The sequence below is a fragment of the Notamacropus eugenii genome, chromosome 1 (genome assembly GCF_028372415.1).
Source record: "Notamacropus eugenii isolate mMacEug1 chromosome 1, mMacEug1.pri_v2, whole genome shotgun sequence".
NCBI classification, from domain to species: domain Eukaryota; kingdom Metazoa; phylum Chordata; class Mammalia; order Diprotodontia; family Macropodidae; genus Notamacropus; species Notamacropus eugenii.
The window spans coordinates 64,821,341-64,836,816 of NC_092872.1; the positions used below are offsets into that span (position 1 = coordinate 64,821,341).

Consider the following 15,476-nt stretch of genomic DNA (forward strand, 5'->3'; position numbering starts at 1 on the left):
CATGAAATTCTTCTGAAGCATGTGTAGCTTTCTTCTAAGATCCAAGGGTTGAGCATTCAAGAGTCCTGAAACAGCATTTCTTTTTGCTTTAAAGAAGTCACATTCCCTGATGCTATATTGCTTTATCATGTCTAATTATGCCCTCTCATCATCTAATAAGATGGAATTTGCTACTGCATGGTCAAAGGTATGTGTGTGTGTGTGTGTGTGTGTGTGTGTGTGTGTGTGTGTGTGTGTGTGTATGAGAGAGAGAGAGAGAGAGATAGAAATAGAAGGTGGTGAGCATGTTACCCCCTAAAGGCTTACCCTATATTGATTACATTACTTGGGATTAGAATATGAAACATCTCTCATATATATATATATATATATATATATATATATATATATATATATATATATATATACATATATATATATATATATATTTTATATGTAATAATATATGTACATGCTGCTCCCCCTCAAACCCCAATCAATCATTCAATCAATAAACATTTAAGTACCTATCATGTGTCAGACACTGTACTATGCCTCCAATAGGAAGTAATCTCTTTGAGTTCAGAAGTTGTTTCATTTTTGTCTTTGTATTTGTTTTTATGTTTCAGATGCAAAGAAATGCCAATCTGAATTACTAAGTGGAATCCTCTTCTTTGAAATTATATGTAACAGTGAAATCATAGGTTCTGTTTTTTTTAAAAAAAGACATTAAGTTACCAAAAGGTGGAGTTCTTTGTACCACTGGAACTAAAGATCCAGCTAAACACACACACACACACACACACACATACACATATACATGACCACATGACACCCCCTTTTTCTTTCTTTTCATGTAACAGGTTTGCTCCTGCCCACTTAGGATTGTTCAGTAAAGGGCTTAGGGCTTCAGTAAGGGCTGTTTCTGACTTGGCTACAACTTCTATCAACTTTGTCCACCACTCTTTTGAGGGGCCACTGGCTGCCACACCAGTTTCCACTAACCATTTAACTGTCAGATTAGTTCTAACAAAGGAATATTTATATCAAATGCTTAATAAGAATAAGTAATAACTGTTTTTCCCTAATATCTCAGAGGCATAATCTTCCCCTACCTTAACTCAGTTCCTGGGAAGAGGAGAATTAGGTTCACAGATTAACTCTAATCTACATAGCATTGATCCCAACAAATTTAAGTATAAATGTCCTCCTGTACTTGTGTCCCCAGGACCCTGACTTCAGAATTTCCAAGATGAGTTAACATCTGGCTCATAATCATGGGCTCCAAGTTCTTCATCGTTCAAAGCTTCCAGATACAGTACTCCACTCCTTAGAAATGAAAAAGAAAGAGGGCAGAACCAATATGGCAGAGTAGAAAGATTCACATACTCTAGCTCTTCCCACATAGCCCATGAAATACCTATAAAAATGACTCTAAACAAATTCTAAAGCAGCAGAAGCCACAAAACAACAGAGTGAAAGAGATTTCCAGCCCAAGGGAGCTTGAAAGGCTGACAGGAATGGTCTATCACATGGAGCATGGATCACAGTACAGCCCACAGAGCCCAGCCGAGCCTTGGCCATGATGCAGCAGGAACAGAATTGGAACAGGCCTTTATGGGGGAATCCTCAGCAGAAGTGGCAGTTCTCAGATCACTCTATCCACAAATGCCAAATACACTTCAAAGATCAGTGAAAACCTTTTTTTCTCCTGGGTAAGAAGGGACCAGGGTTCTCCCCTAGGCCCTGCCCCAGGCAGTGGTGGTAGCAGTGGTGGCTGCAGCAGCACCAGCATCATCATCCATTTTTGGAGCCCTCACATTAAAGCCCCTGAGGGAATCGAGCAGCTGATCTGGGTCTCAGTCCTGAGTGGCAGTCCAGGGGAGAGAAAGAATGCTGGCTGGCATGGTGGAGCTGGTGGAGGCTCTGGAAAGGGAATTCCACCTGTGGATCCTAGGCAGAAAAGCTTTGGTAGCTCCCAGACCAGAGCGCAGGGCAAGAGAGGATGAACTCCTCTCCCTTGATTGAGTCACTTTGGAGGAACTGAGAACTTACGGAAGGTAAAATAAATATTGAAAGAATTAACTGATCACCTCCTTAAAGAGATCTCCAAAGAAAAACTCCTAGGAATATTGTAGCCAAATTCCAGAGTTCCCAGGTCAAGGAGAAAATATTGCAAGCAGCCAAAAAGAAATAATTTAAGTATTGTGGAAATACAATCAGGATAACACAGGATCTGACAGCTTCTACACTGAGGCACTGCAGGGCTTGGAATATGATATTCCAGAGGTCAAAGGAACTAGGATTAAAACCAAGAATCACCTACCCAGCAAAACTGAGTATAATACTTCAGGGAGAATAATGGTAATTCAATGAAATAGAGGACTTTCAAGCATTCTTGATGAAAACAGCAGATGTGAATAGAAAATTTGACTTTCAAACACAAGAATCAAGAGAAGCATGGAAAGGTAAACAGCAAAGAGAAATCATAAAAGACTTTCTAAAGTTGAACTATTTACATTCCTACATGGAAAGATAATATTTGTAACTCTTGAGACTTTTCTCAGTATTTGAGTAGTTGGAGGGATTACACACACACACACACACACACACACACACACACACACACACATGTAGATAGAGAGCACAGGGTGAGTTGAATAAGGAATGATGTCTAAAAAGAATAAAATTAAGGGGTGAGAGAGGAATGTATTGGGAGGAGAAGGGGAGAAATGGAATGGAGCAAATTATCACTCATAAAAGAGGCAAGAAAATGCTTTTTCAGTGGAGGAGAAAAGGGAGGAGATGAGAGGGAAAAAGTGAAGCTTACTCTCATCACATTTGACTTAAGGAGAGAACAACATGCTCACTCAATTTGTTATGAAAATCTATCTTACACTACCGAAAAGTAGGAAAGAAGGGGACAAGTGGGGTGAGGAGGATGATAGAAGGGAGGGGAAATGGGAGAAGGGAGTAATTATAAGGAATTATAAATTTCTTTTGGGAAGGGACAAGGTCAAAACAGAGAATAGAGTAAATGGGGGACAGGATAGGATGGTGGGAAATATAGTTAGTCTTACACAACATGACTATTATGGAAGTATTTTGCAAAACTACACATATATAGCCTATATTGAATTGCTTGCCTTCTCAGTGGGGATGAATGGGGAGGGAGAAAGGGAGATAAGTTGGAATTCAAAGTATGAGAAACGAATGCTGAGAATTGTTTTTGCATGCAACTGAGAAATAAGAAATATAGCTAATGTGGTATAGAAATCTATCTTGCCCTACAAGAATGGAGAGAAGATGGGAATAAGGGAAGGGAGAGATGTGATAAAAGCCAGGGCATATTGAGGGTAGGGGTCATCGGAATGCAAGGAGTTATGGGGTGGGGGAAGGGGAGAGATGGGGAGAAAATTTGGAACTCAAAACTTTGTGGAAATAAATGTTGAAAACTAAAAATAAATAAATAAACATTTTAAAAAATTTTAAAAAACAAAACAGAGAAAAGCATTAAGCCTGTTTTGAGTGCTTGAGGGTGTCCCTCAGGCCTTGTTGCCCCCACTTCCACCCCTATCCCATATATCACTTGCTATATGTGAATGAGTCATTCTCCCCTGGACTCTTTTGTTTTAGCTTGTATACCGTTGTATTATTATTTTTTTTTAAATTTTACAACCATAGTCAATATATCATCATAAATCAGCACTCCTGCTTTCCCATGGCTGGTCTGTCCAAATGTTCATTTCTATTTCACCTCTTGCCTATTCTCTTGACTCTACTATGCAAACCATTTTCATCTCTTCATCACTCATAAGGTCCTTAATCAAAATTCTTTGATTAATTTTTCATCTAATTATATAGCATGCTACTGATTCACTCCCTTTTCCTACATAAACAATGCTCCTTAAAAAGTGTAAACATTTCTTCCTGTCTGGATTTTCTAATGTTGAATAAAAAGAATAGTTTCATTGAAGCTTCTTATATTGTTAAAGCATTTTTCTTTCTTAGTATAGACCTAAAGGTGTATAAAAGCAGACATTCAAGATCTATGATTTGTAAAAGAGAGTGGTATTTTGTGGATTAGGTGTATAGCTGTAAATAGGTTGACTTTGTGTGCTCTTGCTCTTCCTGAATTTTAAAATCTGTTAGATTTAAAATTCTCTTGCAAGATTTTCTAAGTTGAACAATACCTGCAAGATCTTTCTTGCAATGCCTTTGCAATAGCCATAGTTTTCTTCCTTATTAGTCAATTGTTAGTCTTAGGTATCTGATTATCTGTTTTATTCTTATATAGTATTTATAAAGTTTTTGTTCCACTGATTTTTTAACTATTCCTTTATAAGTTTCTTTTTTTTAAAAAAATTTAACTGTGTGGGACTAGGGCACGTTATGCAGGGGAGACTGAGACAACAATGACAATTTGTGTTAAGGCTAGGTCATTCTAGAGGCCTATCACTTCCCCCTGGACTTTTTAAGAAAGAGAATGACAGTGCCTCAAGTGGATTTCAAGATGAATCCATCCAGATCCAGCTACCCAGCCAATGAGAAAAAGGCTGCTTTGAACCACGTGGTAGGCCTATGCAGAAAGTCCATGCCTGTTTCAGTACTCCTGTCCCCTGGAAGCTGGTGTCTAGAGTATGCCACTCCAGTGCCTCCATCTTAGTGAAATTGGTATGAGCCAATCCCTCCTCCTTTACGTATTTTTCCTTATCCGAAATGCTCTTTTAATTATATATTTCTATATATTTTATTTCTTTTTGCCCTTCTGATCATCTTCTTTGTTTCTTTTTCAAAAGCACTTCTGACATTCATTAACCAAATCTACTCTTTGATTATTTTTATCTCACTATGGTGGCTCTCCCATTAAGATTTAAATAACAGTTACTCTAAGTACTTATCTCTAATATTTCTCTGGTGCATAACCAACTGATCTTTAGTAGTATGGGTTTTACTTTTTTAAGCCTTTGAAGCTCTTTTAGTTTTTAAATAACCATCTTCTGCATTAGAACAAAATAAATCTTAAAATTTACATTTATTGTGTTCTTTTAAAAAAAATTTTCAGTGTTTTCTTGTTTTTCACATAGAAACTGATGAGATCATGGTTGGTTGGTTTAGTATTTAATACCTTCATTCTAATGGCTTGAAGAGGTTTTTGTTTTGGATATAGTTTTGATGTTTGATGGTGGTTTTAATGAGTGGAATTTAAATTTTCTCCTTTTGGACCTCCTATGTTTTTTTTTCTTCTTTATTTATAGGATAGTGACTGCTTAAAAAAATAGTCCTGAGACATTTTCTTGAGTTAATTCCTTGAAGTAAAATAATCAGTTTTTTTCTGATGTGATCCAGAAACAAGATAATTCTAAAGTTCCCTCCATTCAATCTGTCTTTTAAATCTATAGTGTTCTCCCACAATGCTTCTAAGCCTTTTTTTCCCATTTGAGTTATTTTTTACTTTGTTTTTCCACTTCAGTTGCATCATGTGCCATTCTTTGCTCCATGGCATTCACATTGCTCTTTGCTGTATCCAGAAAATTTTTCAAGTCCTCTATTCTGTTTCTTATTTTTAGCATTTTCATTATCTTCTGTTAAGTTTTCTTAGCTAAATTCAATTCCTCCTTTAATTTCTCTTTGTTATTTTTAAAATACATTTGATTCTCCTTTTTTGTGTTTCTATTAGCTATTTGAACACATCTATATCTCTTGGGATTTATTGTATTGCTTCTGATGCAATACATAGCCCTGTTTAGCTATGTGTAATTTCTTTTTGTATTTCTGTTGATCTAGTTAAGGAGAAATATAAAGACGTTAAATTCCTAATGACCTCCTCCTCTACCAACTTCCTGGAAATTCTACAGGTTACGCTAATCTTTTTTGCCTGTCAAAATTTTCTTGAGTCCATGCTTTTATGGTTTAACTCTGTCAGATAACCTAGGAGAAACCATTCAAAGCTCTTCTCCAAATTTTCCTTCCTGGATCCCTAACTCTTTTTATGCTCCAGCCCATTAGTTCTTCCCAGCCTCCCTGTCTAGGAAGCTTGATGTCATGACTGCCTCTGGTGACTAGCATGTCGTGAATGGTTCCTTATTCCTATGAAAATGTAACTAAAGTCGAAGCTCAGAGTGGCTTCTCATTTAATTGCCTCCAAACTGTTTTCCATCCCTGACTTTCCATATCTTCTCTGGGATTTGGAGAAAATGTATGGCATCCAAAGATACAGAAGCTCCTATACTGAGGTAGATTTAGGTTGACACAGCTGCCAGGTGTGCTGGGACCCATCTAGAACCTGTTTCCTAACTTTTGTATGGATCTTGTGGTCATTTTCCCCAGTCCTCTGCTTTGTATCCAAACCAGACCTCTTGGATACTGCCCTGATTTCCACGTGGATGAATGAGGAGACTATTTTCCTTTCAGTGTTTAGCACAGTGCCTGGTACATAGTAGGTGCTTGATGATCCTTACTGACTGACTAGATCCTGGATTCAAGGATTCTTTTAGCTTTCTGGCCATTCTCCACTGACCTGGAAAATCTTTTCTTTGTCTTACACCTAGAAGTCTCAATGGTTTCAAGCCCCTAGAAGCCCAGTGCTACTCAGAAGCACCCTATCCTTTCTGATCTGTTCAGTTTGCATGAAGCCAATTCACTATCCTGGTATTTAATCTCATTTTCTTCTTCAGTTAATTTGACAGGATTTTTTCATTGAATCTATCTAGAACCGCTCTAGAAGCTTTATTTTTGACCCTTAGCTCAGGGCATTACATGTCTGGTGTTACTGTGTCTACCTGGCACATTGAGTTTGCATTGCACCTAATTAGGCTTTCCAATTTTATTTGAGTCAAAATCTGAGCATGTGTGTTATATAGGAAAGAGAATAGACCAAGAGTTAGGAGACTTGGAATTTGATCTTGGTTCTGCTACAGGAATAAGGCATCTTAGTTTAATGGGTCTCAATTCCTTTATCTGTAAAATCATGGGATTGGGTTAGATGTTTGCTAATTTCCCTTCTGGCTTTAGGATTCTGTTCTATTTTATTTATGTCCTCTTTTGTAAATTTATAGCCCTTTATATGAATCATGCAAAACTAACACCTACTATTGCATGTCCAGATTAATGACTTCCCCATTTTATAGGGATGCTGACCTTTTTAATTAGTTAAAACATATACTATAAGGTTTCTGTAAAACATTCAATGATAATAATAGACTCTACAATGTTAAAATCACTTGGAGCTAATTCTGATTAAGTGGAAAATGGCAATTCCACAACCTAAATGTATTGTGTTTCCCTTTTCTTACTAGTCACTGGAAAGGCACTTTCTCCTAGTTGCAAAAATACACCAGATACCATAACATTTTGGATGCTCTCATCCACCTACTGTTTCAGAATTCCAGAGAAATGAGATAGTTATGCTGAGCCATGCCCTCCACATTGCCAAACTGTGCATCCTCATTGACTGAATGATACTACTACTTGGTCTATATCCCCAAAGGAACCAAAGAAAAAGAAAAAGGACCTACATGTACAAAAATATTTGGCAAAGAACTGGAAACTAAGAAAGTACACATCAGTTGGAGAATGGGTGAAAAAATCATGCTATAGGAACATAATGAGATTCTATTGAGCTATAAAAAAATTACAAAGGATGGTTTCACAAAAACCTGTGAAGACTTGTATGCCCTGATGCAGAAACAGGAGAACCATGTCTTCAATAACAACATTGTGAAGAAAAACAACTTTGAAAGACTGAAGAACTCTGATCAATACGATAATCAGCCATGATTCCCAAACATTGACGATCATGCCTGCTGTCCACCTTCCTCCGAATAGAGAGATGATCGACTCTGGGTATAAAATTTGACGTATTTTAGGGGCACCTGGTCAATGCAGAAGTTTGTTTTGCTTGATTTTGTAGCTTTGTTACAATAATTTCCCTGGGGAGAGGTCAAAGGAAAAGAATAGATTTTTATTAGTTGAAAAAGATAAAGTTACATTAAAATAAAACAAACAGCTGTGCTTTTACTTCTTTGGGAGACAATGTCCTCAAATTTGTCAGTGTGGCCCATGAGTTTGAAGTACATGTATAATCCTAGTGCAAATAAGATATGGGGGAAAAGCCTCACATATACATTAAACCAATATTTTGGGCCAAATAAGTAATTTATTTTAAATCTTGTGTGTAGTTTCTAAAAAACTGGTGCTATTCTTGGGAATAAGGAGCTTGCCGAAGAGTTGGATGTGCCTGCGCTCCTCTGCTTAGCCCTGGTGTTACTGCATCTGGCATGTCACATGCCGTTTTTGATTTGGAAATTTTAAGGAAGATAAAGTCAGAGAAACAGCCATGAAGGATAACACACGTCCTACCAAGGTTGAGGAAATGAGACATATGAAGAGAGGGAGACAGGGCTAAATATACAAGCTCTAAGAATACATAGAAAGCTTGATGGGGGTTGGGGGGAAGGGTGACGGAAGAACATTGCTGCCCTATAAATAATTTCAAGGTGAAGCTATGTTGCTTTTACTTACATAATATCCTCTCTTATTCCCCGATTGTGGTATTTCATTTCTAGATTCAAGGAAGAGAAACATGGCTCATGTTCACAGGAATTTTACCTCTTTAGAATTTATTGATGTTGAAGAACTTGGAGACAGAATGTTCTAGACTATGTCAATAGCCCCTGGATCTATTTTGTACTGATATGGGCCTTGCCACAGCATCGTTGAGGCCCAATAGGGACTTAGATTGCCCTTCTAGGACTATAAACTGACTAGAGTAGTTCATGGATACTGGGGTTTTTACTGTTTTATGTTTGGAAAAAACAAAAGGACCCAATGTTTTGTAAATTTGAACAAACCAATTGTGAGGAATTCAAATGAAGATGTACCCAATGGCTGGCAAAATTCCTTTGTTTACACCTATAGATTCATCAGCCACTCTGGCTGTCTGCCCTTTCTCCCTCTGAGGTCTAGTCTGTCCAGACCTGATTTGATCAAAAATCAAATGGGGAAAATATTGTTCAAACATCTGAGTTCTTTATCTGTCTTAATTATCTTTGCAACTTCCATTCCCATTTGTTAAACAATATTCATCAAATTCTCTGTATGTTCCAGAAACTGTGTGAAGAAATTGGAATAAAGAGATGGACTAAGAAATGGCTCCTTCCTTCGAAGAGACTATAGACATAAACTAGTGAAATACAAACAGGGGCCTTGGCAAGAAGCACAAACAAAGAGTTCATGTCATTCAGAGGAAAGAGAGATCTGTAGGTGGAGCTGAAGAGGTAGGAATCAGGGAAGATATTTTGAAGGAGGTGGCATTTGACCTAGACTTTGAGACATGAATAAAATTTTGAGGGATGGAGATTGTAAGGTGCAGGGTAGGGAGAGGTAAGGGGTTGGGGAATATTCCAGGTGGAGAAAACAGTATATGTCAACAAAGGTACCAAAGCAGGAAAATACATGTATCTGGAAAAATGTGACTGGGAACATTTGGCTAGAACATAGAACACATGAAAGAAAGTAGTGGTAGATAAGACTGGGAAAGATTATTTTTGGGACCACATCATGAAGCAATTCTTGATTGCTGGGCTAAGGATTTTAGACTCTATCCAGTAGGAAAGTGGGGAGATATTGGTTTCTGGGAGGGTAGTGACATTATTAAAGAAGTGCTTTAGAGAGATTAATCTGATGTTAGTGCATAGTAGGAGAGCCCAGAGGACAAGAAATTGGTTAGGAGGCTATTTTAACAGTTGAGGCATAAGTTGATAAGGTTCTAAATTAGCTTGATGGCAAAGGAAATGGAAAAGAAAAACAAATTCATTCAGAATCAAGCAAAACTTGGGATAAATTTAATAATTGAGGAATTCTTGACTTCTTAAAGACAAATAATACTTTAAATGGCTGCCAAAGTAGGCTTTTGATCATTGTGAAATACAGGGAAAGGAAATGATACAAAATTACTAAAATACGGAATTTAAACTTAGGTTGCATTTCTTTTCAAGTTTCATGTTTGAGATATAAATGTTTTTGATCTTAGAGAACAAAGACCAAGAATCTACTACAACCTCTTGTCACTATTGGTGTTTCTTAACAGGGCTGAAAGTAAATTGGGGAACTGACAGCCTGGACCTTCAGCCCCAGAAAGGTAGGAGGAAGATGAAAAAAAGGGGGAGGGTAGATAAATGGCTACTGGAGGGGTATAGAGAAATGTTCACTAAATTCCACTCTCTTCCCCATCTAGTCTTTGTTTGCCTGGGTATGAATAATATTAATTTTAGAGGAGACTCTGTTAGTTGGCAGTTGATATTTCAAAGCAGAAGATTAAAGTGAGTTTGTGGGGTGTGTATGGAGGAACTTTGCAGGGGAAAGTTTTCATTTTATTATGTGTATTATGTGCATATATGTGTACCTGTTTGTATAAATATTTAAAGTAGAAATATGTAAGTACATAGAATAAGAGGGAAGGAACAGCACTTGCTGGGGTAAGAATAGTAGTAATGTTAAAGAAAAACATAGTATGGACCCAATTGTTTCTTTTCTTTTTGTTGAAAAGCCTTTAATTAATTTTTTAACATTCATTTAAAAAAATTTTGAGTCCCAGTTTTTTCCTTTCCTCCAGCCCCTCCTCTACCCATCGAGAAGGCTAGCACTAGGATACCCATTATACGTGTGATGTCATGCAAAACACATTTCTATATTAGCCACGTGGCAAAAAAGAAAAGAAAGTGAAAAACAATAGGCATTCATCAGCACTTAGGGTTTATCACTTCTCTCTCTAGAGGCATAGCATTTTTCATCATGAGTCCTTTGGAATTGTCTTGGATTGTTGTATTGATCAGAGTAGCTAAGTCTTTCACATTTGATCATCATTATAATATTGGTGTCACCATGTACAAGTTAATTCTCTTGGTTCTACCACTTTGCATCAGTTATTTCTGGAACCATCTCCCTTGTCATTTTTTATAGCACAATAGTATTCCATATGTGTCCAATTCTTGCAGGCTTGTTGATTGCCATCAGTTCCAAATACTTGGTCTTGGTTATCTCTCCTTCCTTAGTTATTAATTAAGCTTGTTGGACCATAGCGAGGATAGGCAAGATAGACCAGAACATGTAGAGGAAATGGAGACATTGCTTTCTAATATGACTCTTTATAAATACATAATTTGCATATATGTATGTGTATGGTCTTTTTATGGTATATTTTCTACATAACTGTTACTTGCCATTGGTGTCAAACTCATTGAATCTTCCTTTGTAGCAAAGAGAAACAAACCAACACAGTGATCGTGCCTGTCTGTGTAGGAAACATTTTACACCTGTATTATCCACCTTTCTTACAAGATGAGGGAAGTGTGTTTATTAAATCTCCGAAACCAAGATGAGTCATTACAGAAATCTGAATTATGTTTTTAATATTGTTGCGGTATACATATTTATGCACATACCCATATAAATATATATTGTTCCTCTTAAAATCCCTAATTTCCTTGAAGGTCTGCTCAAGCAATACTTTCTATATGAAGCCTTTTCTTATCCTCCAGCTGCTAGTGTCTTCCTGTCCAAAATCATTTTGTATTTGTGTACCTATATTGTGTAAATACTTTATATATGTGTATATATAGTATGTAAAATACTATATACATATTTTTCCCTCCAATAGAAAGTAAGCTCCTTTATTATTTCTTTTTAGTCTTTGTAACCTCAGGACCCAACACCATGCCTTGGACATAGTGATGCTTAATAAATGCTTATTGATTGATTCAATGGTTTGACTCTACTTTTTTCACTGTATCAGTTCATAATCAATCGTCCCAAGTTTCTCTGAATTCTTAACAATAATTCTTTCTTATGGTGTAATAATATTGTGTTACATTCATAAATCACAATTCTTCAAATGATGGACACCCACCTTCCTTCCAGTTTCTTACTTCTGCAAAAACTTAGCTGTATACTTTTCAGCAACAAGCCTCTTAGAACTAGAAGAAAGCATTGAGCAATTTCCCTAATGCAATCCAGCCTGGTTACCTCCTCCTACTTAACTCTGAGCCCAACACATTGTCCATAGGCAGCACCTAGTCACGTATCTCGTGACAAATCATCTGTGGACTTAAATATGTCCCTTACTTGCTAAAGCAGTTTCTGAAATAGATGGAGCAGGCTTTTCTTTTGTTGATTCTGTGATTCTTCAGAAGTCCTCAGGTTCAGACAAGAGCAGGTCAGAGAAGATGTTTTCAGTTGAGTAAAATGGAGACTTAATCAGCAGAGGCAAAAGTGCCAAAGGGCAGGGTGAGGTAGAGTAGGAGCAGTGCTAGTATTCAGAGAAGGGCACCTAGAGGAAGGTGAGAGCAGATCCAAGGAGGATGGAAATCAGTGGATGTGAGAAATGCTAACTGGCCTTGTCTAACCATTTGAACCATTAAGTGATTATGGGTGATTGTGCACTGTGCCTGAGTGGAAATTCTTACTAACCCCATAAACCCGGGCAAAAAACTTTTCTTCCTCAGTGTCCTCATCTGTACATGAGGATGATAGCACTGACTTTACAGTGTTGTTAGGATCAAATGAGATAACACTTTGCAAATCTTAAAGTACTTTATAAATGCTAGCTAAAAAACTTAAGTTCCATGTAGAAAATGTTTAGTTTATGCTATCCCTTCTTGTCAGGCTTGATCTCTGCTGCCTCGTGAAGATCAGTGGCCTCATCTTGAATGCATAAACACGAAGTCATACTGATTATCAAAGACCAGGTGCAAGTGAGGTTGCCCTCACCCTCACCTAACGTTTGCCAATTTTTTTAAAGCATGGTACAGTGGAAAGAATGCTGGACTTCTAGTAAAAGGATTTGGGTTGAGATTATGCCCCTGCCACTTAACACCTAACACCTCATCCTAGCTTATTCTCATAATTTCTCTGGGTCTGTTTTCTCAATTATAAAATAGGGCTGGATTAAATGATCTCAGAGATCCCTTTCAGCTGTAAATCTGTGATCCTGTGATTTTTCCCTCTAGAAGCCTTTTTGGTCTGATTCCCCTCCCCACGCTCTGCTCCCTAGCCTGAGGATTGGCTAGGTATAGAGTAATTGAACAGCCTTATGGTCATGAATCTTCTGACTATCCTAGCAATGTCACTGTCTGGGAAAGAGCATAAACCCTCCTTTACTCACCCAGAAAGACAAAAACAATCATTAAGAATGGTAAGAGACATGTGGGAGTGCTACACTAGTTCACAATTTCTTTCCTAAACCTTTGCCAGAATGAATCTATATTTATGAGTGCTCTGAGGATATCCAAAAGCCCAGGGTGTAGGGGACAATGGTGCTGATTAGTCTGACCAGAGGCTGGTTGGTGGACATGGCTTAGTTTTGGGTCCTGAAGTCCCACAGTTAAGTTAAATATACAGTATCCACAGGTTTCATCAGAAATTTCAGGTGAATAGTTTGCAAATGAGCCCAGGATGTGAATGTGAGCAACTGAGGCCACACTATTTTCAAACTTTAGGTATCCAATTTTAAAGCACTTGAAACCAGCCAGCAGTGAGTGATTCACTCCCTGGGGGAACTCCAGATAATTGCCTTTCATACTGAGAGTGAATCAGACCTGTAGTGTCTCAGTGTCATCTTCTCAGATGTGGTGGTTCAAAGATTGTTGTGATTGTTATTCAGAATCACATTTTATCATATAACGTCACTGGAGAAATGCAACCACAGTCTTGGGAGGTTTCCTAATTCCTGTTTCAGGCTTGTTTAAAGAGCTTATCTAAACTATTTGATTTTCTTAGACTATTTGATTGATTATGAGTGAATAGCCACAGAATTCTGGAGAAAGTGGGAGAAAAGGTGACTGACACTTTTCATGGGTGAACAAGTAGGTGGATGGTAATTGAAAGAAATTGAGATTGACCAAAACCCTGAAGGAACATTATCATTTCTCTATTTTTGGCTTCCTTTTTCCTTAAGGTTATATTTGTTTATGTAATTTCAATCCAATTCGAAGAAAAGGTTTGATATACCCCTACTATGTACAAGATGTTATGCTAGGTTGTAAGGATATAGACAAATGGAAAAGCACTCCAAACAGATAAGTGCCAAGAAGTGAGCTCTCTGAGGACAAGGATTACTACTATGCTTTTGCTTTTCTTTGTATGAGTCCTGGTACACAGTAAGTACTTAATAAATGCCAGTGGATGGACACACACGTACATACACCTGTGAATGTGTATTGTGTGTAAATAATATAACGTACATTTACACATATACGTGTGTATGTGTGATATAATTTGACAGGGAAAGAGGACAAAATAACCCTGGAAAATTAGTACAGACTTCCAGCAGGAGATGACATTTGATCTGAGTCTTGAAGGGAGCTAGAGATTCTAAGAGGCAGTAGAAGTGAGAAGGAAGTTCATTCCAGGCTTCAGGGGGGTGGGGGGAAGGGGGGGGAACATCCTGAGCAAAAGCATAAGGGTGAGAAATGGAGTGCCAAGTTCTAGGTTTAGTAAGTAGGTCAGTTTATCTGGAACATGGTGAAAATGAGTGATAAGCTAGGGCTGTATTATGTAGGGCTTTACATGCCAAGTTTAACTCTTTGTCAATTATTCATATAACCTTAAGCTAAAATCACATAGCGTTGACCCAAAGGATCATCCTTCAGATATTTACTGGCTGTGTGACCCTGGGGAAGTCACTTTACCTTGTTTGCCTCAGTTTCCTCAACTGTAAAATGAGCTGAAGAAGGAAAGGGCAAACCACTCTAATATATTTGCCAAGAAAACCCCAAAAGGGGTCACAAAGAGTTGGACACGACTGAAATGACTGAACAACAGGATCACCCCTGTGCCAAACTCTTTCTTACATGCAGGAATTTAAGAGCCTGTGGCTCAGCACCACTAATCTTGCTTCTGGTGCCACTCAGATTTTATACCTCAGCTCCAGGGACATGATTCCTGTCATGTTCCCCATATTCCTCAGTCTCTCTAGAACTCTAGGAACTCCAGTTCCTCTGGCATTGGTCCTTCCAGGAACTACAATCCAATTGTCATAGCTAGATCCCTGCTACTTGCTGCCCAGGCCCCTTGAAGCTAGTTGACCTTTTGCTTCCTATTTCCGGTCACTTGACCTCTCAAGTTACTGCCTTGCCCCTGTGGGTCCATCTGATATCTACTTCCCAGCCATGCAGAATCTGTACTGTCTTGGTGCCAGTTAATCTTAGATTATAACACTTAAGTGCACTCTACTTTCTTGATCTCATGGTGTTTCTCAGTACTTAAAAACTCAGTACTCAAAAACTGTTCACTAGTACATATTGAACAATTACTCGTTTCTCTTGCATTTTTGCTAAGTGCTATGGAGAGGGAGAATAGAGGTATAACTCTTGGTCTTTGTCCTCCAGTTTCCTCCATTTTAGTTAAAAAAACATGACTGACACATCTAAAATATGCTTTTTTAGGTTCTCAGATAGCAGTAATCCCATTACATTTTTTATGGCAATGCATCCCATGAG

At 37.9% G+C, this 15,476-nt stretch overlaps 1 long non-coding RNA gene across 1 annotated transcript; it reads left to right on the forward strand.

Annotated features, from left to right (window-relative positions):
• Positions 1-449: 449 nt before the first annotated feature.
• LOC140501281 (uncharacterized) lies at positions 450-11,783 on the forward strand. Its single transcript, XR_011966122.1, has 5 exons — positions 450-2,447; positions 7,278-7,824; positions 9,088-9,257; positions 10,070-10,120; positions 11,237-11,783. It is a non-coding gene; the product is annotated as an uncharacterized lncRNA (long non-coding RNA).
• Positions 11,784-15,476: the final 3,693 nt, after the last annotated feature.